Source organism: Xenopus tropicalis, chromosome 8, assembly GCF_000004195.4.
Source record: "Xenopus tropicalis strain Nigerian chromosome 8, UCB_Xtro_10.0, whole genome shotgun sequence".
Taxonomy (NCBI): domain Eukaryota; kingdom Metazoa; phylum Chordata; class Amphibia; order Anura; family Pipidae; genus Xenopus; species Xenopus tropicalis.
In genome coordinates this window covers 72,653,942-72,681,683 of record NC_030684.2, presented here as the reverse complement: position 1 = coordinate 72,681,683, position 27,742 = coordinate 72,653,942, and the positions used below count along the sequence as shown (strand labels likewise).

At 44.0% G+C, this 27,742-nt stretch overlaps 1 pseudogene; it reads left to right on the top strand.

Moving 5' to 3' along the window:
* The first annotated feature begins 1,447 nt into the window (after positions 1 to 1,447).
* On the top strand, positions 1,448 to 5,351 carry LOC100487257 (annotated as a pseudogene).
* Positions 5,352 to 27,742: the final 22,391 nt, after the last annotated feature.

Below are 27,742 nucleotides of genomic sequence, written 5' to 3'. Positions count from 1 at the left end.
TCTCCCTGTACCCCTACATTCCCCCCACCTCTGTAAGTGTGCTCTCTCCCTGTACCCCTACATTCCCCCCACCTCTGTAAGTGTGCTCTCTCCCTGTACCCCTACATTCCCCCCACCTCTGTAAGTGTGCTCTCTCCCTGTACCCCTACATTCCCCCCACCTCTGTAAGTGTGCTCTCTCCCTGTACCCCTACATTCCCCCCACCTCTGTAAGTGTACTCTCTCTCTGTACCCCTACATTACCCCCACCTCTGTAAGGTGATATTGCTGGAATGCAGAACTGTTTGTTCACCATTATGGCCTCTTCCAGGTATAATATATATATATATATATATATATATATATATATTGCAACTTTGGTGTGAGTGTGAAAGCTACAAGGCTTGGATATAGGATACTCAGAGATGGCTCAAAATTTATAAGAATAGAATCAAATTATTGTATTTGATGCGCCGGATGGACAAGGATGCATGGTGATATTGTTGCCTATACTGTCTCCTATGCAGTTCTGCAATGCAGTTCCAATTGGGCATAGGTATTACCGTTCATGTTGTGGTGCGACCAGCCACATGTATTATCATAACGTATCCCTTAGGTCTGAATGTAAACTTAAATGAGATATTAACCTGTACAACCTTGCATATGGTTATCTTATGTTGGATGCGCCTCATTTTCCAGCCCATACCTTGTGTTTATTAATATGGTAGTCATGTAAGCACTTGTGAGTGTCCTTTTATTAAATAATTTGATTATTGAAACTTAGCAGTAGTGGCTGCATTTCCCACCCTAGGCTTATACTCGAGTCAATAAGTTTTTCCAGTTTTCTTAGGTAAAATTAGGTACCTCGGCTTATATTCGGATCGGCTTATACTCGAGTATATACAGAATATACAGTATGTGTAGTTGTGCAATCTCTTTCTCTTTTAATATCCTTATTAGGAATATCCTATCAATAATGTATGTGTACAATTCATTCTTGATTCAAATCAAGAATAGTAGCAACTGTTCTGCGCACACCATACTAGCTGTGGTAAATACTGTTAATACGAATATCCAGTCTGAACTAACAGTAATAATACGGCCGTCGACTCCATCATCCTTGTAAATAACTTGTATATATTTATGAAATTGGTACCTACACCTGGTAATACCAAATCATGCTCTTTAATTAATTGAACTATATAGTTCCTATATGTATATGAACTATATAACTGAGAATGAATGGTTATTACAATTAATTCAACGGTCCCAATTGAGTATGTTTGCGTGTGTTTTTAACTTCTATCATTGATCAATGAATTTAGAACTCACTTTTAAATAATTAACTATTTTAATGATTAATCAATAAAGGTCAAGTATTATGATTAAGCACAAAACACATTCTTTCTTTTGTATTTATTTAGCTTATGATGCTGCAAGTGCAAGTTATTGCGAAGCTAGCCCTCACAATGCAGAAGAGAAAAATTGATTCTGAAAACAGAGCCTTTAACAACCAATGGGAGGCTGAGTATATGTTTACTGACATTGCCGGTAAACCCGTGTGTCTCATTTGTGGAGCTAATGTGACTGTACTTAAAGAATTTAATGTAAGACAGCACTATGAGACAAAACATCAGGATAACCTGAAAGACCTGAATACAAAGCAGAAGATACAGAAAGCAGAAGAGTTAAAAAAGAATCTGACACTTCAGCAGACAGTTTTTACCCGTGCAAAATCACAAAGTGAAGCTGCTGTGAAAGCAAGTTTTATCGTGGCAGAGGAGATTGCCAAATCAGCCAGGCCATTTAGCGAGGGAGAATTTCTGAAGAGCTGCATGATCAAGGTGTTTGACGTCTTATGTCCAGACAAAAAGCAGATGCTGGCTAAATGTAAGCCTGAGTAGAAATACGATTGCTGATCGAGTTTGTAAGATGGCCACTGATTTAAGAACACAGTTGAGTGAAAGAAGCAAAGATTTTATTGCATACTCTCTTGCTGTGGATGAAAGCACTGACATGACTGATACTGCACAGCTGGCCATCTTCATCCGTGAAGTGGACTCCAATTTGCGCGTTACAGAGGAAATAATGGACATTAAATCAATGCATGGGACAACGACTGGAAAAGACATTTTTGAAAATGTATGTCAAAGTATAACCAACATGAAACTGCCCTGGGACAAACTTATTGCACTTACAACTGATGGAGCACCAACTATGTGTGGTGAAAAAAGTGGACTAGTGGGAAGGATGCGAGTAAAGATGCAGGAGGAGAACTGTACTGGTGAGTTAACAGCATATCACTGCATCATACACCAGGAAGCACTATGTGGCAAAGTCCTGAACATGGACAATGTAATGAGCACTGTAACACAAACCGTAAAATTTATCCGAGCTAAAGGTTTAAATCACCGGCAATTTCAGTCCTTTTTGCGGGAGATAGATTCAGAGTTTGCTGACATTCCTTATCATACAGAGGTGCGTTGGCTAAGTCGGGGAAAAGTTCTCAACAGAGTTTTTGAGCTCAGCAACGAAATCTGTCAGTTCATGGACAGTAAAGGGATAAAAAGTGGAAATGTGAGTTGGCATTTCAGGCTGACATAACAGCTCATCTCAACACCTTAAACCTCCAGCTCCAGGGACGTGACCGTATGATTACTGACATGTATGACGCAGTGAAGGCATTTCAAGTGAAGCTGCTTTTATGGAAGACACAAATGCACCAGTGCAACTTGCCCCACTTTCCCTGTTGCCAAGTAATGTTGAACCAAGTCGGCACAACGGTGTTCCCAAATACGCACTTTGTTGATAAACTGAGCGCACTGCGCACTGAGTTCGCACGGCGCTTTGGTGACTTTGAAAAACAAAAAAAGAATTTTGAGTTGCTTCGCAACCCATTTGCTGTTGATGTGGAAACTGTACCTGTGCAGATTCAGATGGAGCTGATTGAGCTGCAGGGCCCGCACAGTTTATTCACTCCATTCCCGCAGAAATGCCCCAGCTCCGTCTACATGTGGCTCGAACCTTGTGCATGTTTGGTAGCACATATCTGCGTGAGAAGCTCTTCTCAGTGATGAAGATTAACAAAACAGCACACAGGAGTCGTCTCACTGATGAGCACCTGCAGTCCATTCTGAGAATCTCCACAACACAGAACCTCACAACAAAAATAAACAAACTTGTTGCCAAAAAAAGATGCCAGGCGTCCAGCTCTGATAAAATGACATAAGAGTGTTCAATAAATGTTCAATAAATATTCGGCCCACGACCCAAAGTGTGTTTTGGTTTTTGGCCCCCTGTGCAATTGAGTTTGACATCCCTGCCTTAGAGAATGTGTCTGCTAAGTGGTCTGTTTATCTACAACACTTTATATCCCCTTTGCAACTGGTTAAGTCTATGCATGAATTCAACAATCTGATTTTTGCTGAAAGCTGGAGAATTCAGCAATTCAAACGTGTCCATCTAGGCTATGGAAAACTTTTTGTTTGTAATAAATGCTTTAAAACAAACTCTTTTTGCCCCAAATGTAACGAAACTGGTGTTAATTTATTCCACTACCTATGGTCTTGTCCGAAGATTGGTAACTTCTGGAACATGGTGGAAAGATTCTTGAACCACAGGTTGAATTTAAATATAAAATTATCTCCTAGTTTCGCTCTATTACACATTAAAAAAGAGGAGGTGTTATCAAGTATTTTACCAGTTTCCTTAGCACAAAAACTTAATAAATAATTATTTTTGTTTATGGCTGCCTCTAAAAAAGCATTATTTTATAATTGGGTAAAAGAGGAAACCCCTCCTATAACAGAAATTATTTCTTATCTTAATCAGCTTAGCTGGCAAACTGTCGAATGTCACTATTGTTGTACAACCTATATTTAAATAATTTGTCATTATTCATCCTACATGTTTATTGCAAAACTTCAATAAAATGTTTAAAAAAAAATATATATATATATATATTTTATACACAATTAATTATTATTATTTATGTTGTACTAGCAATTAGAATATAATTAGGTAATGTGTACTGCTTAAAGAGCAAGATTACAGTGAGGAACATAAGTATTTTAACACCCAGCGATTTTGCAAGTTCTCCCACTTAGAAATCATGGAGGGGTCTGAAATTCACATTGTAGGCGCATTCCCACTGTGAAAAAAAATTTCAGGAAATCATATTGAATGATTTTTAAAGAATGTATTTGTATTGCACTGCTGAACATAAGAATTTGAACACCTGGCAATCAGCAAGAATTCTGGCTCTCAAAGACCTGTTACTCTGCTTTTAAAAAGTCCCCCTCTGGGGCATGGCTGACCTAGCGCCGAAGCAGACATGCTTTCTGAGGGTGCTCCCGGGTTCCCACAGCAATCCTTTGCTATCTGCCCAATCCAACCCCAGCAAAGCCTCACAAAACAGCACAAGCTGCCTGCGAGACCCATCGCTGCAATTTGGGGCAAAAACGAGCTTTGCCGCCCCATCCATTGCTTAGATCCAGCTGCGGCCTAGCAACACAGTGAAGCGGGGGACTCGCATGATCACGGCCCCATCTGAAGCGCGGTTCTACCATAATCCGCTCTTGGACACAGCTGCAGGGGATATAAAGGTACAGGAGAAGGCAGAGTGGGGAGGGGAGACTTGGGGGACCCTGGGGCACCCATCATTTGGCCCCTAACTGCCTTAAAAAGTCGGCACACCAGCCTTATTTGTGGCAAGCAGCCAGAAGCTAGCACCATATAACTGTGGCTGCATACAGATGGCAAGCAGCCCCTTTCTAATATAAGAAACCACCCTCCACTGAACTGCCCAGAACAAGCCAACTGGCTCCCATCCAGGCATAGAACACCTAACAGGGACATTAAAAAATGCACAGTACAATAAAATCTGAGGTATCTTGAACTCTATACATCAATCAGTAAACTGTGCTAACAATGTGATATTCAATACCCCGCTGACTATAAGACCGTAGCCTGGTAAAATAAAGAGCTCAACATGGAAATATAGCTTTTACCCCAAACTGGGCAACAACAACAGCCCAGAGCCTACTATGCTGGGAAGTGGCCAAATGAAAGTCTATGTAAGGAGCTGAGCCCTACTCTGTTGCAATCCTGACTATATTAGTGGTTAACTACACTAAAAAAGTCACTGCAAATACCTACAAATATATCCCAACACTGATTAATAAAATGGGGAAGCATTCCAATAAGACTAGATCAGAGGCTGCTACTAAACTGGAACAGTTCACTCATGTACAGCCCCAGGAGAGCAGAAAGCCCTGCACACTCCTCGCCATGCCCATCCCCCCCACCTGGGCCTTCGCCTAGTGCGGACTTGTGTTACCTCCACTGCTTCAGCACCCACAGGCGCAGAACTGATGGCAGCAATTCTACAGTGCCAATATAGTCTCACTGCAACCTTCACTGCCAAAGTAGATGAGTTAAAAGTTGACTTATCACTGATCAAGCAAGACTTGCACAACATTTGGGAGCGCACCGGGTAGCTAGAAGAAAGACTTGGGGGGGGTAGAGGACTGTACTAGAGGCATTCCAGCGGAGGTACAGTGCCTCAAACAGCAACTGCAAGCTGCTATGAACCGTATAGAGGACCAAGAAAATAGACAGCGGCACTCTCATGTGAGAGTAATGGGCCTACTGAAAGGATCTGAAGGACCCTCCCCAGAGATATTTGCAGAGAATTGGCTGAAAGAACTCTTGGGTCAAAATATCTTCTCCAACCAGTTTGTTGTGGAACAGGCTTACCGGGTCCCCATGCGACCCCATCCTCCAGGTGCCCCCCCACGTCCATTCCTAATAAAACTTCTTAACTTCAGAGACAGAGACATGGTGCTGCTTGAAGCCCGGAAAAAAGGTGAACTGCAATATGCGGGAGCCAAAGTTTCTCTCTTCCCTGATTACTCTGCGGCTGTACAAAAACAACAAAGCTCCTTCATGGAAGTTAAACACAAACTACGAGAAATGGGCTTAAACTATGCAATGCTTTTCCCGGGCCAAGCTGAAAATCATGGAAGACGACAGGTCAGTGATATTTGACCGCTCTGAGGCAGCCCACGACTGGCTGGAACAACGACCCAGATCAGCCAGGAGCCCTCGCCAACACTGATACCAGCAGGTTGAACACACATGCGCAATCCACGGAATAAACTTCAACACTTCAGTACTGCAGACACTACTACATCTTGGGACCAGGGCAAATGCTCCACCTCGGACATACAGAGACGCAATACTTACGCAGAGCCAGAGTTTCCCACTGATAGGAACTATGCATTCGCGTCAATAATGTGGACACAACTGCAGCTAGTTCAACATACCATCATCCATGATGACCCAGACGTCTCCCATGACTTTTGGGCACTGACCCGAGCCGGTGGAGCAAAGAAACCGTCAAATCCTACCAGAGTTACACCCACACTACCCTGGCCAACAACAAGATCTACACAACCAATACCACTCCTGTTACTCGGAGTATGTGCTCATGAACTGTCTACAAGCCCTTCCTTCACACTTCCTTTAGGAGGGCTACATGAGGCCGAGCCATGCCTCTACAAGAATTTAGTTTTTGGGGGATAATGTATCTCCATGTTGGGGGGGATACTGGGTTGGGGATCTACTTGTCCAGGGTTAATTTTTATGCTGTTCTTACTTTATTGTCTTTCTCCTACTCACTTTCTCTGTTTTCTCTGACTAGCGAGTCATGGCACAACACTGCAAAAGTATCCAGTACAAAAGGTACTCCCTTTGGTACAAGGCAGCCCTCCTACTACCTTCCAGGGGAAAACCCACTACTCAGCAGCGATGCAATGGGAAGGTATTTAGATCTTTACTCTAGATTAGTCTCTAAAGTACAATGGCAATAGACAAGATACATGAGGGCCAATTCACTAAAGTTAATTTTTATTACACGTTTTTTTGCGTTAAAATAGACGCGAAAATTAACACGCAATTCACTACAGCAGCGCTGTCCAACTTCTGTGGTACTGAGGGCTGGAATTTTTCTGGCCAACGCGGTAGAGGGCCGATAATGGAAACCAGTTTGACCACTCCCCCTTTTTAAACCACACCCACTTAAAACCACACCCATGTTATCACAAGAGCTTTTAAGACTATACCTACATTAATGGTGGTAGCGCAGCAAAACCCCAAATGGTCGGTGCTCACTGTAGGGATATCCCCCTTCATTCATATGTGAAAGAATTATATTATCATATTAAGACACAACCTTAAATCCCTATGCCTCCCCTGTGTATAGCACAGCAACCCCCAGCACATAATTACACATCTTAGGGACCATATAATGACTATTTTCAAATGCTAACAAACCCACAACAAACCCCTGCCAGGTTCACCTCTCACAGGCAGCATAGGGCAGGCAGAGTATGGCACACACAGGCAGCATAGGGCAGGTAGAGTATGGCACACATAGGCAGGGTAGAGCAGGCAGAGTATGGCACATACTCTGCCTGCCCTACCCTGCCTGTAATCAGGGGGATTACAGGCTGAATATGAGGTGAGAACCATGAAGGGGGCCAGTTAATCTCAGTACTGACACCATTTAAAGGTTCCACAAAGGTAAACCATCAAAGCAGCCAGACAGGTGGGGGGCCACACAGAGGGGGGTTGCGGGCCTCCAGTTGGACAGCCCTGCACTACAGTATTACCGTGTGCATTAAGTCGCACATTGCATGTGTTAATTTATGCGCAACCACATGCGTTAATTTTAACACATGCGTTAATTAGCACACAGAAATAGCACTAATGCATGATTCACAAACACTTAGACGCGCTAAATATCACATTAGTCCATGCGAAAATTAACACCTACTTGGGCCAGGCGGTAATTATAGAAAAGTACAATTAATGAGCTTTTTGCAATAAAATATGGACTTTGCAGTGTTATTTATGTATGGCTAACATGGCGTGCGTTTATTCGCACGACTATTTATATGCGGCTACTATTTATATGCGGCGACTATTTATATGCGGCGACTATTTATATGCTACTATTTATATGCGAATACAAATAAAGAAAGGAGTAAATAAACAAATAAATAAGTAGAAAGTAACAAATAACAAGGCCTTAAACGGGATAAGGAATAGTAAGAGTAGCCGTACCAAATACAATGTAGAGACCCAGGAGTGTAAACCCCGGATCTATCACATAAATTTACTAGACCAGAATCCCAATACAGTCAAAACCGGCTTAATTCAAGTAAAGATGAGAAGCCAAAATGATGAAGCTCACCGTAGTCCAAGAGTGGTCCGGGTGCTCAAAGCCCCAAACCCGTAGCTGGAAAGGCAAAATCATGCATAAACGAAGAGACTTCAAATGCACCAGACACAAGAGGTTCACTTAAAAATAAAAAGCCTGACGCGTTTCGTGCACATGGGCACTTAATCATAGGCATAACATACACTAATTCAAGAGACATTTAAATAGTAACAAATCCATGATGGACATGGATAAACCACACCCACAATTAAAGAAATAAAGAAAACATGGAAAATAATACCTGGAAAATAAACCGAGTTGAATTCCATAAACCGAGTTGAAATCCATAGCAAACCTCTAAACAATGTATATATAAATATAAAGAATACCAATAATATGAATTAGAGTTCACACTGACCCATCATAGGTGATGTGGAGGTCACACCATAACCCAACCTCACAAACATTTATTGTCCCAGAACCCATACCATTTATATTAGAGGTACCAAAACCTGAGTATATGTGTAATTTACTACGGCCATTCATACAAGTCCAAACATGACTAGATTTGGGTATTCGGTTTGTCAGATAGGAGTATCAGGGCAGGGGCAGGTCACACAGTAGTGATGTTTAGTCTGTATGGGACCTGTGGGATCATTTAGAATTGATGAATCTAATTTCATCTTTCTATTATGTTCCCACAAGGAGTTATGGACATTGGTATCATTGGACCAGTCCCATACACTCAGTCCATACACAGGAGGCCATAAAACTCACACTGTGTCCTGCTAATGGTGACACCCCTTGCATTCCTGAGGGAGGGGGGAGTGTCCAGTTACCTGATCCCCTGCAAACTGGGATAAATAGTCAGCTCTTCTGACTATACTCTGATATTCTGTGGAGGACCAATTTCTATTGGAAGTTTATCCTGTGGTTTCCCCTTGCCTCCAGGACTAGAAGGACTTTGCTTGGTATAGTATAGGACTTCTATATTTTTCCCTTTTATTTTAAAACTGTTTGTACTTGTTTTATCGTATGTCCTTTTTTGTAACATCTTGTTTTAAACTTGCACTGTTATACTTTTTATAATATTAAATATAAAATTTAATAAGTTTGTCCTTGATGCTCTAAAACGTACCTAACCTCCGAGTGTGTAACTGTGTTGTGTGCCTTAGCCCTCTGTATGCTGTGTGCTGATTAACCCTGTGACTGCTGGTAAGGAGAGTGTGTGTGTTGGTTCTTTACATTAACCCTTTCTCTACCAGTGTGCTTGGCATCTCTCATCGCCAGTGTAAGAAGTATGAGAGTGGTGGCAGCAAGTTGTGTATGAGTTTGTGAGTGTTGGTTGGTCTTTGGGGTGCTGTGATGCTAGTCTGACCTGTGTGTCAGGTGGGTGAGACTGAGCAGGGGACACTCTAGACAGCCACGCCTACAGTCACGTGCGTCTGAAGTGGCGTAATCGTGACAAATTGATTGGCAGCGGTGTCATATTGTTATTTAGAAAAATGAAACATATGCTTCTTAAAAATGAAACATATGTTTCTTAAATATGAAACATAGTTTCCTAAAGATTAAAAACATAGCCTCTGCTTTTTATAAATTTGTCCCTACAATAAGTACTTTTAGCACTAAGTATTGACTTTTTTCAAGCCGGAGATTTAATAGTGTATTTATTCATCTACAGTGTCTCACCTTGTTAACATTTTCTTATATGTATTTATTTATTTATTTATATTTACCTGATTGCTCTGTTTTAAATATATTATTTACGAATTTGTATAGATTTAATATTCAGCATTGTTGGATTCTAATATTAATTGATTGTTTTACTATACATTTATTGTATTTTTTCAGTCTATGATGGGATCTGTTTGAAGAAATCCGTTATGATGCATTTCTCATGTCTGTCTTTTTAAATTGTGGGGGTGGGCGGGGCCTTAGCAGGCACCCTCAACCCCACGTCATATCAATTTAGCTATTAAAAGACCTTTGATACTTACCGTGGTTTGCCTATGAATAAGTGCTCCTAACGCACGAAACGCGTCAGGCACTCTCTGCTTTTACACATGACGAAATAAAGTTTGGATTTTAAACAGATCCCTGGTGTCCGAAAGGTGCTTGATGTCCTTTTTCTACTGTGAAGCTACTTCCGTTCAGCTGCGGGTTCGGGGCTGTGAGCACCCGGACCATTGCTGGACACTGGTGAGCATATTGTTTTCTCAGACATTGATTTATATAAGAGATTGACTTCAGATTCCAAGCGGCAGGTTCGGGGTTTGAATACCCGAACCTCACTTGACTATGCGGTACTTATAACTTATTATTTTCTTTATTTACATTTTCCTTTTTTTACTTATTTGTTTATTTAATATCTCCTTACAATTTTGTTTTCTGGGAAACTTTGTCTTAAGGCTTGCGTTGAGAGCAATCCTTTTCCTTTCTTATTACACATAGCAGCTGCTTATAAGTCTCACCAATTATGTCTAGCGCCTCACAGGGTGAGACATAATCAGACGTTGCCCCTTGTTTGTTTGATTTTACTCAGTATACTAATGAACGCCGGCAGCGCCTGGAAGAGGCTTTCTCTGGGCGTCTGCATGAAAGTGAAATTGATCTACCTTTGAATGTTATGTTTCGTGACTTGGAGGGACTTTCCCTTAAAGAAATGAATCTATGGTGGGATATAGCGTCAGTAGAAAAATATACTGAACTTAAAATTATACCTCGGGGCTTACGAATTCATAAAACACCCTCCTTTGCTATCAATGAGAATGATTTTATGTCTAAATGGAATCTGGTGCTCTCCGACTGCTCAATGAGGCTGATGGGACTTTTGATTGAATACAGAACGGGTCAGCTTTTGCAGATCCAAAAACAATTATCGGATTGTCGGAGACAGCTAACCAAATTCCATTTGGCAGATGATTACATTGATTTATGTAACAATCTTAAACTTAAGATTAGAAAGGCTGAGGATTTAATTCTGGTACGAAAAATAAAAAAATTAAATAGGGATAAATGTGACTAAAAAGAGGGGCGGGTTTACTTACCACTCTTCAAAGGACAGAAATCGGATGATTTCCGACCGAAAATACGATATAAAACAAAAATGATTTTAAAAAAAACACAAATAAATAAATCAGTGAGATTCTCCAGTACAGAGGATGAATCGGGTGCTATTAGTGATGGTGCCTCTATGTGTTCCCCGCTTTCTGCTTCGTCTTCTTTCTCTTCTAGAGATGTAGCGAACCTCGCCAAAAAAGTTCGCGAACTTTCGGCAAAAAGTGCGAACGTTCGCGAACTTTGCGAACCCCATAGACTGCAATGGGAAGGCGAACTTTAAAACCTAGAAAAGCCATTTCTGGCCAGAAAACTGATTTTAAAGTTGTTTAAAGGGTGCCACGACCTGGACAGTGGCATGCAGGAGGGGGATCAAGGGCAAAAATTTCTCTGAAAATTACGTTGTTGACACAGCGTTGCGTTTTGTGCTGTAAAGGGCAGAAATCACACTACATTCCTAAACTTATGTAATAAACTGCTTTAAAAAGTCCGGCGTCTACATGCCAATCAAGTCGTGTAAAGGTTACGGCCGGTTCACACGCAAAGACAAAACGCAGTGTTTACTGCAACGAAAAAAAACGTAAAAAGCTTTAATGATACCATCAAGTGAGCGAATAATAGTTTTTACTAGTTGCTTGTCACCTCCAGGACGTTCGTCCTGTCGGTGGGAATATTTCTGTAGTGGTGTGTTTAGCAGTCACCGTGCTTGTGCGCACGTGCACGGTCAGGCAGAGGTAATTCAATGTACAGTGACGTGAACCAAAAAACACTGATTCTGCGGTGTGGGCCCAGTTTTGTCCTACCTTTTTGATCACCTGTGGTGACCATAAAAGATACGATTTTGCCACTGTTGCAGAACCCTGAAAAATCAGGAATGTGTACATTCCTGAAAAATTATGGTTTTTTTGTTGCAGCCACTGAAGCACAGAGGACAGAAAAAATATGTTAGATAGATGGTATCATAACCATGCCCCAGGCAAACCCTTTCAAAGAACTAAGATAGGGTGCCAAGCACAGAAGACAGAAAAAACATCAAAGATAGATGGTATAATAACCAATCCCCAGGCAAACCCTTTAAAAAAAATTAAGATAGCGTGCCAAGCACAGAAGACAGAAAAAACATCAAAGATAGATGGTATCATAACCAATCCCCAGGCAAACCCTTTAAAAAAATGAAGATAGCGTGCCAAGCACAGAAGACAGAAAAAACATCAAAGATAGATGGTATCATAACCAATCCCCAGGCAAACCCTTTAAAAAAAATGAAGATAGCGTGCCAAGCACAGAAGACAGAAAAAACATCAAAGATAGATGGTATCATAACCAATCCCCAGGCAAACCCTTTAAAAAAATGAAGATAGCGTGCCAAGCACAGAAGATAGAGAAAATATGTTAGATAAATGGTATCACAACCATGCCCCAGGCAAACCCTTTCAAAGAACTAAGATAGGGTGCCAAGCACAGAAGACAGAAAAATTCAGGATTTACCTGTCCAAAAAGTTTGGCTTAAAATTAAGCCAGTAGGATTTGCACCCTAGTTTGTACGGTGGTGGAGGAGGACGCTAAAGGACAGCTGTGTGTGGTGTCAAGCGGCGTGCAGAGAAGGACAGCTGCATGGGCAGTCAGAACAAGTCTTCCGGCGTGCAGTAACCCTCCGAGATCCATGCCTCATTCATTTTAATAAAGGTCAGGTAATCAACACTTTTGTGACCTAGGCGAGTTCTCTTCTCAGTTACAATCCCTCCTGCTGTACTGAAGGTCCTTTCTGAGAGGACACTTGAGGCAGGGCAAGACAAGAGATTTATGGCAAATTGTGACAGCTCTGGCCACAGATCAAGCCTGCGCACCCAGTAGTCCAGGGGTTCATCGCTCCTCAGAGTGTCAATATCTGCAGTTAATGCCAGGTAGTCCGCTACCTGCCGGTCGAGGCGTTCTCGGAGGGTGGATCCAGAAGGGTCCTGGCGCTGCCTTGGACTGAAAAAACTTTGCATGTCTGACGTTACAGAGTGGCCAAAGTGCATTGTCCTTGCAGGTGTGCTCGTGGGAGGATTACCGGCACCTCTGCCCCTGGAATGTGGAGTGACATCACCCTTAAAAGCATTGTACAACATGTTTTGCAGGCTGGTTTGGAAATGCAGCATCCTTTCGGACTTGTGGTACGTTGGTAACATTTCTGCCACTTTATGCTTGTAACGAGGGTCTAGTAGCGTTGCCACCCAGTACAGGTCCTTCTCCTTAAGCCTCTTGATACGGGGGTCCTTCAACAGGCATGACAGCATGAAAGACCCCATTCTCCCACGGTTGGATGCAGAGGTATCCATCTCCCCTTCCTCGTTATCAAGGACTACGTCCTCATCCACCACGGTCTCCTCCCCCCAGCCACGTACAAGACCAGGGCTCCCCAAAAGGTGACCACAAGCCCCCCGGGAAGCCTGCTCCTGTTGGTCTTCTGCCTCCACAAAGCCACCTTCCTCCTCTGACTCCACTTCTGACACCTCTCCCTGCATTGCAGCAGGTGCCTGGGAACGTTCTGGTGATTCCGCCCAGAAATCATGCTCTTGGTCACGCTGGTCTACAGCGTCATCTGTCACTCGTCGCACGGCACGCTCAAGAAAAAAAGCAAAGGGTATTAGGTTGCTAATGGTGCCCTCAGTGCGACTAACCATATTTGTGACCTTGTCAAAAGGGCGCATCAGCCTGCAGGCATAGCGCATAAGCACCCAGTAACGGGGGAAAAAAATCCCCAGCTCTGCAGATCCAGTCCTACCACCCAGTTCAAATAGGTATTCATTAACGGCTCTTTGTTGTTGCAGCAGACGTTCAAACATCATTAGCGTGGAATTCCAGTGAGTCTGGCTGTTGCAAATTAAACGCCTGACTGGCAACTTGTGCCGCCGCTGAATGTCAGCAAGGCATGCCATGGCTGTGTAGGAACGTCTGAAATGGCCAGACACCTTCCTGGACTGCCTGAGAATGTCCTGCAATCCTGGGTACTTCGAGACAAACCGTTGGACTATCAAATTTAAAACATGTGCCATGCAGGGCACATGTGTTAAATTGCCCAGTCTCAGTGCTGCCAACAGATTGTCACACACCACTTTTCCGATTTTCAGTTGATGTGGGGTCAGCCACCGATCGGCCTGTGAGTACAGAGATGACAGGAGTGCAGATCCGGTATGGTTTCTGCTTTCCAGGCACGTCATGCCCAAGACAGCATGACAACAGCGTACCTGGCACGTCGAATAGCCTATGTGGAGCTGGGGGTGCACAGGTGTGGAGGAGGACACAGCAGCAGAGGAGGAAGAAGCCGAGGAAGAAGCCAAGTTAGAAGACGAGTTAGAAGACGACTTAGAAGATGAGTTAGAGAGCAAAGGAGGAGTAGAGGTGGTGGCAGACCCGCATGCAACCCGTGGCGGTGACACCAACTCCACTGTTGTTGAACCACGCATTCCCTGCTTCCCAGCCATCACCAGGTTCACCCAGTGGGAAGTGTAGGTGACATACCTGCCCTGACCATGCTTGGAGGACCATGTGTCAGTAGTCATATGGACCTTTGCCCCAACACTAAATGACAGAGATGCGGTGACTTGGCTCTGCACATGCTGGTACAGGTGTGGTATTCCCTTCTGTGAAAAAAAATTGCGGCTGGGAACCTTCCACTGTGGTGTCCCAATTGCTACAAATTGGTGGAAAGCCTCAGAGTCCACCAGCTGGTATGGTAAAAGCTGGCGGGCTAAGAGTGCAGACAATCCAGCTGTCAGACGCCGGGCAAGGGGATGACCCGGAGGCATTGGTTTCTTACGCTCAAACATGGCACTCACAGAAACTTGGCTGGGGGCAGATGAGCAGGAACTGGTGGTCAAGGTGGAAGGCGGAGTAGAGGGTGGTTGAGACGGGTCAAGGACAGCAGAGGTAGAGCAGTAAGATGCTGGAGCAGAAGGAGGGTGGCTTAGCGTTTGGCTGCTGCCTTTGAGGTGTTGCTCCCATAGTGCTTTGTGTTTGGCGTTCATGTGCCTTCGCATAGCAGTTGTACTTAAGTGGGTGTTGGGCTTCCCAAGACTCAGTTTCTGACTGCACTCATTGCAAATTACAGCGCTTTTGTCAGAGGCACACACATTAAAAAAATGCCACACTGCTGAGCCTTTTGATGTGGGCTTTCTAGCAGTAACAGTAGAAGTTGGCGGGTGCGTTGGCTGGCTGACCACAGGTGCCAATTCATGTTGTTGCCCTACTGTTCCCTGGGAGCTGTCCCTGCTTCTTCTAAGTTTTACTCTCCTCCTGCCTCTCTGACTCTCCGTCTCTCCATCTGAACTATCCTCCTCTTGCTCTCTTCTTGTGGGCACCCACAAAATATCAATCTCCTCGTCATCATTCTCCTCAGATGCATCAATTTCTTCTGACAGCTCACAGAAGACAGCAGCAGCAGGGACCTCATCACACCTTATGTCCATCTCTGTTGTGTTGCCTGCCTGAATTATGATATCTGGTGTAACGTCCTCATCTCCTTCATCTTCTTCTGGCAATAATGGTTGCGCATCACTCAGTTCAACAAACTCATGAGTAAATAACTCCTCTGACTCCAGTGAAGAAGGGGCGGTGGTGGTGGAGGAAGTGGTACGTGGGGTGCCCATAGCAGAGGAGGATGAGGATGTTGTGGCAAAGTTAGAAACAGTAGAGGATGGGGTGTGCTGTGTAAGCCAGTCAACTACCTCTTCAGCATTTTGGGAGTTCAGGGTAAGTGCCTTCGGAAAACTGGGCAATTTCCTAGGGCCACAGGATATCATAGCAGCACGGCCCCTAGTGCCTCTGCGTGGCGGCCTGCTGTCAGGCTTACCGGGCAGGATCAAGTGCATAGTTAGAGAGACCCACGAGCGCCCCACACAACCCCAAGCTCACCTGAGGATGGTACAGGGAGCTGAGAAAGTGACGGGTAGCCGGTGAGGCCAAAAACGAAGTACAAGGAGGAGAACGAAGGCTTGGTCAGGCAGATCCGGGTCGAGTCAGGCAGCAGAGGTTCATAAACGAGGAACAGGCCAAGGTCAGGAGTGGAGAGAAGTCAGAAGGTCAAGCGGAGCAGGATCAAACAAAGTATTCAGGTGCAGGAACAGGCTAGGTATCCAGGAGTAGACCGTGATAACCAGGCAATGATAGGCATAGTGATCAGTCTTATATAGGCCAGGGGGAATAGGCGTCAATACGCACGCACCGGACGCGCGTCAAGACGCACGGCACGCAGACGCTGAACGTGCGCGCGACACTTCGCTCGCGTGCGCTCGCGATAAGTCGCCCTGCATGCGCGCGCCTTGTCTCAATGTATGCGCGCGACTAAACGCGCACGCATCGAGACGTAGGCGCGAGGATGCGCACAATGCGACGCGACGTTTAGGTCGCGACACGCACTGAGCGCCGCAACCCATGCTGATGGCGGTACGAGCGGCGAACACAGTAAGTATCCTGGCCTCAGGACACGAGAAGCATTCGGCTTACCAGGATGTGTCCTGTGAAATTTCCTCAGAAGCTGAGGTGCGTGGATGTTGGATAAAGGCTCCCAAGAATTTTCTTCAGGACCATAGCCCTTCCACTTGACCAAATACAATACTCGTCTGCCTTTAACTCGTGAGTCCAGAATACTCTCAACTTCAAATTCTTTTTCACCGTTCACAAGAACAGGAGGAGGAGGAGGAGAAAATCGACCTGGGAAAATATTTGGAACCACAGGCTTGAGTAGAGCGGAATGGAAAACTGGATGAATGCGCCAAGAAACCGGCAGTCTCAATTGGAAAGTCACAGCATTAATCTGACGAATAATAGAAAAAGGACCCAAAAAACGTTGACCAAGCTTCCTACTAGGACATGACAATTTTAAATTCATTGCTGATAACCACACACGATCTCCCACCTTAAATTTAGGAACATCTCTTCGTCTTCTATCAGCATAAGTTTTGAAATCGGCTTGAGCCTTGGTCATGGTTTGTTGTAACATTTTGTAATTGGCGGCCAAGAAGGTGAGATGATCTTGCACAGCAGGGACCTGAATCTCTGAAGAGATAAAAGTAGGAAAAACTGCAGGATGAAGACCATAATTTGCAAAAAAGGGTGACTGTTGAGTGGAGGAATGGTGAGAGTTATTGTAAGCAAATTCGGCCAGAGGCAACAAAGATAACCAGTTGTCTTGTAAATGGGAAGAATAACAACGAAGGTATTGCTCCAATGTTTGGTTGGTTCTTTCAGTCTGGCCGTTGGATTGCGGATGAAAGGCGGAGGAAAGTGATACTTTAATTTGGAGATTTCTACACAGGACTCTCCAAAATTGAGAGGTAAACTGTACCCCACGGTCTGATACAATTTCATCTGGCAGACCATGCAACCTGACAATTTCTTTAATGAAAATTTCTGCGGTCTCAGCGGCAGTAGGTAGTTTCCGTAAGGCGACAAAATGTGACATCTTGGTCAAACGATCGACACAAACAAAAATAGTAGAATTTCCTTCTGAGGGTGGTAATTCCCAGATAAAGTCAAGGGAAATGGATCCCCAGGGTCGGGAGGGAACGGGCAGAGGTTGGAGCAATCCAAAAGGTTTCATATGGGAGTCTTTACATCTGGAACAAGTTAGACAAGATGAAACATATTTTGCACAGTCTTTTGCTAAACCAGGCCACCAAAAAAGTCTTTTGGCCAGAACAGTGGTCCTTTTAATACCTGGATGACCAGCTAGTTTAGAATCATGTACCGAATTAAGTACCTCAAGTCGCAGGTTAGGAGGAACAAAAATTTGTTTGTGATGGAAGAAAAGTCCATTCCTAAAAGATACATTCTTTGTAGCGGGGGGATCAGAGATAGTACTAGAGGCTTCCTTCAACTGGTTCATTAAAGAGGATTGTATCATAAGAAAATGTTTAGGAGAAAGGATGGGCTCACTCCTCTGTGTGGAATCGGTATCCGCAGAAAACATCCTTGAAAGGGCATCAGGCTTGATATTTTTGGCACCTGGTCAATAGGTAATGTGAAAGTTAAATCTCATGAAGAACAGAGCCCACCTGGCTTGTCTGGGTCTTAGACGTTTGGCTGAACGTAGATACTCAAGGTTGCGATGATCGGTAAGTATGAGGATTGGGAATCTAGCACCCTCCAACAGATAACGCCACTCTTCAAATGCCAATTTGATGGCTAAAAGTTCCCGATCCGCCACATCATAGTTTTGTTCCGATTTATTGAGTTTTCGGGGAAAAAAAGCTACTGGATGTAGTTCATCCCTTAATCCTACTCTTTGAGAGAGAATAGCACCAACCGCTGACTCAGAAGCATCCACCTCTAATGTGAAAGGCAAGGAAGGGTCTGGATGACGAAGAATTGGAGCAGATGTAAAAAGTCTTTTCAAGATTTCAAAGGCAGTCTGAGCTTGACTAGTCCAAACAAATTTAAAATTAGAACGAGTTAATTCAGTAATAGGCAGAATTATTTGAGAAAAGTTTTTAATAAATCTGCGATAAAAATTAGCGAAGCCAATTAGGCGTTGAACAGCTTTTCTAGAGGTAGGAGCCGGCCAATTCAAAATGGAAGAAATCTTTTTAGGATCCATCCGGATGCCAGAAGGGGAAATGATGAAACCCAGAAAGTCTATGGTCGTCTTCTTGAAAAGGCATTTTTCAAGTTTCACAAACAGTTGATGGGCCCGAAGCCGTAAGAAGACCTTTCTCATATGTCTTCTATGTTCTTAAAGAGTCTTAGAAAATATAAGAATATCGTGCAAGTAAATGATTACAAAAATGTCCAAAAAGTCCCTGAAGATGTCGTTAACCAGATGTTGAAAAGTTGCGGGAGCGTTGCATAAGCCGAAAGGCATGACAAGGTACTCAAAATGACCGTAACGACTCCGGAAGGCCATTTTCCACTCATCCCCCTTGCGTATGCGGACTAAATTATATGCACCCCGAAGATCCAACTTGGAGAAGATTTTTGCCTCTCTGATCTGTTGAAAAAGTTCAGGAATAAGGGGCAAGGGATATCTGTTCTTAATAGTGATTTTGTTAAGCTCCCGATAGTCTATACAAGGTCTAAGGGAATGGTCTTTTTTTTCCACAAAAAAGATCCCGGCTCCAGCGGGCGATGTAGAATGAAGAATGAAACCTTTGGATAAATTTTCGTCCAAATAGCGGCGTAATTCCAGTAGTTCGGATTCGGCTAGAGGATAAATACGCCCAAACGGGATTTGCGCCCCAGGGAGAAGTTCTATAGGACAATCATATTTACGATATGGTGGGAGAACATCAGCTCCTTTCTTATCAAAAACGTCTTCAAATTCTCGGTAAGGTTCAGGAAGGACGTCAGCCTTGTCCGCTAGAGCACAAAAATGGTGAGAAGTCCTTTCCCCACAGTTTTGGGAACAATAAGTAGAACAGAAAGTCACTTTTCCTGAAAACCAATCTATGAAAGGGTTATGCACTCGTAACCAGGGTAACCCGAGGATTACTGGGAACAGAGGAGAAGCCACAACATCAAAACATAGGCTCTCAATATGCTTTTTATTAAGGGATACTTGTAAGGGTAAAGTCTCTTGTGTTACTGGACCAGAGTTGATAGAAGACCCATCTGCCATATGGATTAACATGGGAATCTTCTTACGTTGAAGAGGAATGAGGAATGATTTCACGACCTGAGCATCGATGAAGCATCCACTGGCCCCGGAGTCAATTATCGCTTGTAGCTCCGCTGACTTGTCTTCCCACTGTAAAGTAAGAGATACTGTGAGGAGCAGAGCGGGACACAAATTAGATTGACAGTTAAGTCTTTTGAGATCTTTACCCGGAATGGTAGGACGAGTGGGACAATCCCGAAGAAGATGTCCAGCTAACCCACAGTAGAGGCATAACCCAAGGCGGCGATGTCTGAGACGTTCCTCAGAGGACAGAGAGGACCTTAGGGCACCAATTTGCATTGGTTCAGGATCGGGGAGAGGTGGAGCTGAAGGGACCATACGCACAGGAGGTGGAGCACGAGGTGTGACCCAGGAAGGAGCTGTGAGGGTCTGACGTTCCATCTTCCTCTCTCGAAGTCTCCGGTCTAGTTGGATAGTAAGTAGAATAAAATCTTCCAGTGACTCAGGAATACCAGTTCGAGCCAGTTCGTCCTTTAAGCTCTCTGACAGACCAATGCGGAATTGATGCTTTAATGCTGCCTCGTTCCAATCAGTATCAGCCGCATACTTGCGAAACTCAAGGGTGTAGTCCTCTACTGGACGTCGACCTTGGTGGAGAGAACGTAGGGCAGTTTCAGCAGAAGATGTCCGGTGAGGGTCATCATAGAGGACAGCCATGGCTTGAAAGAAAGTCTCAACATGGGACAGAACCGGATCTTGCTGATCCATTAGCCGAAAGGCCCAGGTCTGAGGCTCGCCTTGTAGCAGAGAAATGACTGTACCCACACGAGCTTGTTCAGAAGGATAAGTTCGAGGTTTAAGCGTAAATAGTAGTTTACAAGCGTTCATGAAAGAGCGGAAAATCTTTCTGTCCCCAGTGAAACGGTCGGGAAGAGGAATCTTGGGTTCCGCGAATCCCGCAGGAAGAGCAAGGCCGGCTTGGGGATCCCGAGGAGGAACAGTTGCGGGACCTGCAACAGCAGCAGGGAGCTGAAGATCATTCAGTTGTTCTTGAATGGAGTGGTACCCTCCCTGCAACTCCTGTACTGCCTGGGTTAAGGCATCCAGTTGCTGGGACAACAAAGCAAGAGTATCAGGTCCCTCTTCTTGATCCATCTCTTTGGCCTGGTTATTCTGTCAGGCTTACCGGGCAAGATCAAGTGCGTAGTTAGAGAGACCCACGAGCGCCCCACACAACCCCAAGCTCACCTGAGGATGGTACAGGGAGCTGAGAAAGTGACGGGTAGCCGGTGAGGCCAAAAACGAAGTACAAGGAGGAGAACGAAGGCTTGGTCAGGTAGATCCGGGTCGAGTCAGGCAGCAGAGGTTCATAAACGAGGAACAGGCCAAGGTCAGGAGTGGAGAGAAGTCGGAAGGTCAAGCGGAGCAGGATCAAACAAAGTATTCAGGTGCAGGAACAGGCTAGGTATCCAGGAATAGACCGTGATAACCAGGCAATGATAGGCATAGTGATCAGTCTTATATAGGCCAGGGGGAATAGGCGTCAATACGCACGCACCGGACGCGCGTCAAGACGCACGGCACGCAGACGCTGAACGTGCGCGTGACACTTCGCTCGCGTGCGCTCGCGATAAGTCGCCCTGCATGCGCGCGCCTTGTCTCAATGTATGCGCGCGACTAAATGCGCACGCATCGAGACGTAGGCGCGAGGATGCGCACAATGCGACGCGACGTTTAGGTCGCGACACGCACTGAGCGTCGCAACCCATGCTGATAGCGGACCGAGCGGCGAACACAGTAAGTATCCTTACACCTGCCTTTGCCTGCCATTTTTTTTATTTTTACAAAACAACAACAACTTGGGTGATGTTTCTGGACACGGAATTACTATTGTTATTTTTAGACAGAATGTGCAAAAGCTCACACAGCTAGGTGGCACTTGGTTGAAAAAGACAGTGGCAACAACAAGGCCTGCAATGGCAAAGTATACAGTAGTGGATGTAGTATTGCCGGTGGAAAAACGTCACTCGCGTGATGTTTCTGGACACGGAATTACTATTGTTATTTTTAGACAGAGGGCCCGATTCACCAAAGTCCAAAATAAGGGGCCTGATTCACTAAAGGGCGATAAAAATTATCGCACGCTTTTTCGCGTTAAAAAACGCAAAATAACTTGCGCGCGATTCACCATAGTATTATCGCGTGCGAAAAATCGCCATTTTCGCATGGGGTATTTCTTGCACTAGTTTTACCGATCGCATGATTCACTATAACTTTTGCACGCTAAATATCGCATTCGGCTATACGAAAATTAACACCTACTACAGGCAGGCGAAAAATTATACAAAAGTACAGTAAATGATTTTTTGCAATAAAATATGGACTTACAGTGTTATTTATTCAAGTTTGTGTTTCCCCTAGAGTGACGCAGCCACCAGTTTGCAGCGAAATGTTCATTTTTAATACAGTAATTTTCCGCAAGTATTGGCGTGTATGGCTAACATGGCGTGCGTTCATTTGCGCAACTATTTCTATTTGGCTACAAGTGATGAAATGTTTCGCCAGGCATGGATTCGCAGCGAATTTTTGGACGTGCGTTGAATTTTTTCGCGGTGTATTTTTTCATGCGTTTCGCAAAACAATCCGCCAATGGCAAAACGCATGAAAAAATTCGCCACGCAAAAATTCACCGCACATCCAAAAATTGATACAAGTGTCAAAAAATAATAGTCACGGGCAACAATTTTTTTGCCCGCACAACATTTTTGCCGTTTCGGGGATCTTTCGAAAGATTTGCTAATTTTTCACTAAAGAAACCAGAACACATTTGCTCATCACTAGTGGCTACTATTTATAAGCATCTACTATTTATATGTGGCTAATATTTATATACACCATTTATATGCTTCCACAATTTTTATACACTATTTCTATGCTACCATTCATATTCGGCGATTATTCGCGTAATTTAGCGCATGTACAGGCAAATACCGCATTGAAATAGTCTTTCGCGAGTTAAATAACGCATGCAATATCGCGCGTAAAAAAGCGCGAGTATGCTTATAGTGAATCGTGCGAAAAATCACCAAAATTAAGCGGCGGTAAAAATTTTAGCGCACAATAAGAATAGCGCACGTTTTATCGCCCTTTAGTGAATCAGGCCCAAGGAGTGCTATTTATAGCATGCGTTAAAAATCTTATCACTTCTTATTTTTCGCTCGATTCACTAAAAGGACACTTGTCATAATTAAGAAGCGATGTTCTTGGTATTATTTATCTTGCGTCTACATATTTTCAAGCAATATATTACGCAGCGCACAACATATTACGCAGCACGCGATATTTTACGCAGAGCGCAAAATTTTCAGAACAGTAGTCTTCAGAAAGTAATGGTTACGTGGGTAATATATTGTGCTCTGCGTAAAATATCGCACGCTGCGTAATATGTTGTGCGCTGCGTAATATATTGCTTGAAAATATGTCGTCGCAAGATAAATAACGCCAAGAACATCGCTTCTTAATTATGACAAGTGTCCTTTTAGTGAATCGAGCGAAAAATAAGAAGTGATAAGATTTTTAACGCATGCTATAAATAGCACTCCTTATTTCAGACTTTAGTGAATCGGGCCCAGAATGTGCAAAAGCTCACACAGCTAGGTGGCACTTGGTTGAAAAAGACAGTGGCAACAACAAGGCCTGCAATGGCAAAGTATACAGTAGTGGATGTAGTATTGCCGGTGGAAAAACGTCACTCGCGTGATGTTTCTGGACACGGAATTACTATTGTTATTTTTAGACAGAATGTGCAAAAGCTCACAGAGCTAGGTGGCACTTGGTTGAAAAAGACAGTGGCAACAACAAGGCCTGCAATGGCAAAGTATACAGTAGTGGATGTAGTATTGCCGGTGGTAAAAACGTCACTCAGGTGATGTTTCTGGACACGGAATTATGATTGTTATTTTTAGACAGAATGTGCAAAAGCTCACACAGCTAGGTGGCACTTGGTTGAAAAAGACAGTGGCAACAACAAGGCCTGCAATGGCAAAGTATACAGTAGTGGATGTAGTATTGCCGGTGGTAAAATGTCACTCACGTGATGTTTCTGGACACGGAATTACTATTGTTATTTTTAGACAGAATGTGCAAAAGCTCACACAGCTAGGTGGCACTTGGTTGAAAAAGACAGTGGCAACAACAAGGCCTGCAATGGCAAAGTATACAGTAGTGGATGTAGCATTGCCGGTGGAAAAACGTCACTCAGGTGATGTTTCTGGACACGGAATTACTATTGTTATTTTTAGACAGAATGTGCAAAAGCTGACACAGCTAGGTGGCACTTGGTTGAAAAAGACAGTGGCAACAACAAGGCCTGCAATGGCAAAGTATACAGTAGTGGATGTAGTATTGCCGGTGGAAAAACGTCACTCAGGTGATGTTTCTGGACACGGAATTATGATTGTTATTTTTAGACAGAATGTGCAAAAGCTCACACAGCTAGGTGGCACTTGGTTGAAAAAGACAGTGGCAACAACAAGGCCTGCAATGGCAAAGTATACAGTAGTGGATGTAGTATTGCCGGTGGTAAAATGTCACTCGCGTGATGTTTCTGGACACGGAATTACTATTGTTATTTTTAAACAGAATGTGCAAAAGCTCACACAGCTAGGTGGCACTTGGTTGAAAAAGACAGTGGCAACAACAAGGCCTGCAATGGCAAAGTATACAGTAGTGGATGTAGTATTGCCGGTGGAAAAACGTCACTCAGGTGATGTTTCTGGACACGGAATTATTATTGTTATTTTTAGACAGAATGTGCAAAAGCTCACACAGCTAGGTGGCACTTGGTTGAAAAAGACAGTGGCAACAACAAGGCCTGCAATGGCAAAGTATACAGTAGTGGATGTAGTATTGCCGGTGGAAAAACGTCACTCAGGTGATGTTTCTGGACACGGAATTATTATTGTTATTTTTAGACAGAATGTGCAAAAGCTCACACAGCTAGGTGGCACTTGGTTGAAAAAGACAGTGGCAACAACAAGGCCTGCAATGGCAAAGTATACAGTAGTGGATGTAGTATTGCCGGTGGAAAAACGTCACTCAGGTGATGTTTCTGGACACGGAATTATTATTGTTATTTTTAGACAGAATGTGCAAAAGCTCACACAGCTAGGTGGCACTTGGTTGAAAAAGACAGTGGCAACAACAAGGCCTGCAATGGCAAAGTATACAGTAGTGGATGTAGTATTGCCGGTGGAAAAACGTCACTCGCGTGATGTTTCTGGACACGGAATTACTATTGTTATTTTTAGACAGAATGTGCAAAAGCTCACACAGCTAGGTGGCACTTGGTTGAAAAAGACAGTGGCAACAACAAGGCCTGCAATGGCAAAGTATACAGTAGTGGATGTAGCATTGCCGGTGGAAAAACGTCACTCAGGTGATGTTTCTGGACACGGAATTACTATTGTTATTTTTAGACAGAATGTGCAAAAGCTGACACAGCTAGGTGGCACTTGGTTGAAAAAGACAGTGGCAACAACAAGGCCTGCAATGGCAAAGTATACAGTAGTGGATGTAGTATTGCCGGTGGAAAAACGTCACTCAGGTGATGTTTCTGGACACGGAATTATGATTGTTATTTTTAGACAGAATGTGCAAAAGCTCACACAGCTAGGTGGCACTTGGTTGAAAAAGACAGTGGCAACAACAAGGCCTGCAATGGCAAAGTATACAGTAGTGGATGTAGTATTGCCGGTGGTAAAATGTCACTCGCGTGATGTTTCTGGACACGGAATTACTATTGTTATTTTTAAACAGAATGTGCAAAAGCTCACACAGCTAGGTGGCACTTGGTTGAAAAAGACAGTGGCAACAACAAGGCCTGCAATGGCAAAGTATACAGTAGTGGATGTAGTATTGCCGGTGGAAAAACGTCACTCAGGTGATGTTTCTGGACACGGAATTATTATTGTTATTTTTAGACAGAATGTGCAAAAGCTCACACAGCTAGGTGGCACTTGGTTGAAAAAGACAGTGGCAACAACAAGGCCTGCAATGGCAAAGTATACAGTAGTGGATGTAGTATTGCCGGTGGAAAAACGTCACTCAGGTGATGTTTCTGGACACGGAATTATTATTGTTATTTTTAGACAGAATGTGCAAAAGCTCACACAGCTAGGTGGCACTTGGTTGAAAAAGACAGTGGCAACAACAAGGCCTGCAATGGCAAAGTATACAGTAGTGGATGTAGTATTGCCGGTGGAAAAACGTCACTCGCGTGATGTTTCTGGACACGGAATTACTATTGTTATTTTTAGACAGAATGTGCAAAAGCTCACACAGCTAGGTGGCACTTGGTTGAAAAAGACAGTGGCAACAACAAGGCCTGCAACCCCCCTCTGTGTGGCCCCCCACCTGTCTGGCTGCTTTGATGGCTTACTCTTGTGTAAACTTTAAATGGTATCAGTACTGAGATTAACTGCCCCCCCTGCATGGTTCTCACCTCAGATTCAGGCTGTAATCAGGCTGTATTGTTTAAATATGTAATCCCCTGTACTGTTCACACCTTTTAATCCCTGCGTTGTTCACCCCCTGCAGTGTTCACACCTCAGGCTCAGGCTGTAATCACCCCCATTGTTCCCCCACAAATAATCCCTGCATACTACAAAAAGAACATATACTGAGATGGTACTGCAATTAAAAAGTTTTTAAATATATAGTTATTGTGCAGACTGTAGGAGCAGTGCCAGCATTGTGTCACTGTAGGCTGCCTGTGTGTGCCATACGGCATACGGCAAGCAGAGTATGGCACACACAGGCAGGGTAGGGAAGGCAGAGTATGGCACACACAGGCAGAGTAGGGCAGGCAGAGTATGGCACACACAGGCAGGGTAGGGAAGGAAGAGTATGGCACACACAGGCAGGGTAGGGAAGGAAGAGTATAGCACACACAGGCAGGGTAGGGAAGGCAGAGTATGGCACACACAGGTAGAGTAGGGCAGGCAGAGTATGGCACACACAGGCCAAGTTTGGCACAAACCAGCCAAGAATGGCACACACAGTGAAAGTATGGCACACGCAGGCAGGGTAGGGAAGGCAGAGTATGGCACACACAGGCAGGGTAGGGCAGGCAGAGTATGGCACACACAGGCAGGGTAGGGAAGGCAGAGTATGGCACACACAGGCAGGGTAGGGCAGGCAGAGTATGGCACACACAGGCCAAGTATGGCACAAACCAGCCAAGAATGGCACACACAGTAAAAGTATGGCACGCATGCAAGGTAGGGCAGGCAGAGTATGGCACACACAAATGCAGGGTAGGGCAGGCAGAGTATGGCAGGTTTTTGCTGTACTACAACCATTAATATGGGTATGGTCATGTGATAACATGGGTGTGGTTTCAAGTGGGCGCGGTTTCAAAAAGGGGAGTGGTCAAAACTGGCTTCCATTATCGGCCCTCCACCACGTAGGTCAGAAAAATTCCGGCCCTCGGTACAACAGAAGTTGGACAGCACTGCAGTAGTGGATATAGTATTGCTGGTGGAAAAACGTCACTCAGGTGATGTTTCTGGACACGGAATTACTATTGTTATTTTTAGACAGAATGTCTTAATAAATATCTAAATATCTATATCTAATATATCTATATCTAATATATATATCTAATATCTAATAAGATAAATGAAAAAAAAAATAATAATAAAACAAAAGTGATCTCTGGTGGTGAACTACTAGGAGCAGCACACCAGTCCCCAACACAGCTAGACTAATAGCTACCTAAACTCTCCCTCAAATCCCTGCACACTTGGACACAGCTCTCTCCCTATGTGCTGCTAATACAGAGCAGTAGAAAGCAGATCACATTCACTAGTCAGACTCAGCAAA